Genomic DNA, 1,625 nt, shown 5'->3' on the forward strand with positions numbered 1-1,625 from the left:
ACGCAAGAAGTCTTATAGCTAATGGTCAAGAATTCAAAAAGTACATTCATGAATTAGATGTTGTTCCAGATGCAATATGTGTACAAGAAACTTGGTTATGAGACAGACTAGATTATGTGATACCAGGGTTTAGCTCTATAAGGTACGATAGACCTAACAACCAAACTGGTGGAGGGTGCATCACCTTTATCAAGGATGGGAATCCCCAAGCTCAGAAGATTCAGAATGTATAATAGTTGAAATCTATAGCCCAAGGAAAGAGGGAAACATTAAATTGATTAATTTCTATAACCCATGCAAAAACTTAGATATCAATAAACTGAATGAAATGGCAGGGACTGTATACAGGAAAGAAATATGGTGTGGGGACTTCAATGCACACAACAGCTTATGGGGCAGCAATCACACAGATAATAATGGGGACATAATTGAAGAAAGGATGGAAGAAAGATCACTGGTCTGCATTAATAATGGACAGGGAACACGAATGGATGTGAACAGGGGTAAAACATCATGTTTAGATATCACACTGGTATCAGATAATTTGGTAAACGCATGTGAATGGTTTGTTATGAATGATTCTACCATAGGAAGTGACCATTTTCCAGTTCTCACTATTATTAACACAAATGTATGTTTCCAAGAAGGAAGTACAATTAACAGATGGTGCTTTGAGAAAGCAGACTGGGAAAAATTTAGGTTATGTTGTACGAAGTCAGCACACCTTGTGACGTTAGAAGGTGATGTAGAGGAATGCACGAAGCAAATTACAGAACACATTATAAATGCAGCACATTTAAGTATTCCAAAAAGAACAACAAAGGGCAGGAAGAAAGTGGTCCCCTGGTGGAATGAGGAGTGTAGCAGAGCTGTAAAAGAACGAAACAAAGCCTTAAAACATTAAAGAAGAATTTATCACAAGAGAGTGTTTTGCTTTTCAAAGGAAAAGGGCAGTGGCACGTAGGACAATTAAGTTAACCAAAAAGAAAAGTTGGAGAGAGTTCTGTTCCACCATAGGTAGAGGTGTAGAGTTAGGGGATATACAGTGGGGGAAATAAGTATTTGACCCCTTGCTGATTTTGCAGGTTTGCCCACTTACAAAGAATGCAACGATCTATAATTTTAATCATATGTACATTCTAACAGTGAAAGACAGAATCCCAAAGAAAATCACATCATATGAATTTATTAAAATTGATAACCATCTGATGAGGAAAAACAAGTATTTGACCCCCCTGGACAAACAGCATGTTAATATTTTGTAGAAAAGCCATTATTGGCCAGCACAGATGTCAAACGGTTTTTATAGTTGGTGACAAGGTTTGTGCACATTTCGGCAGGGATGTTGGCCCACTCTTCCCTGCAGACAGCCTCCAAATCATTCAGGTTCCGAGGTTGTCGCCTGGCAACTCGAATTTTAAGCTCCCTCCAAAGATTTTCAATTGGATTCAGGTCTGGAGACTGGCTAGGCCACTCCAGAACCTTGATGTGCTTCTTCAGCCACTCTTGTTGCTTTGGCGGTGTGCTTAGGGTCGTTGTCGTGCTGAAACACCCATCCTCGACCCATCTTCAGCTCTCTCACTGAGGGAAGGAGATGTTGGTCCAGAATTCCACGATACATGGCC

The sequence above is a fragment of the Micropterus dolomieu genome, linkage group LG08 (genome assembly GCF_021292245.1).
Source record: "Micropterus dolomieu isolate WLL.071019.BEF.003 ecotype Adirondacks linkage group LG08, ASM2129224v1, whole genome shotgun sequence".
Taxonomy (NCBI): Eukaryota; Metazoa; Chordata; class Actinopteri; order Centrarchiformes; family Centrarchidae; genus Micropterus; species Micropterus dolomieu.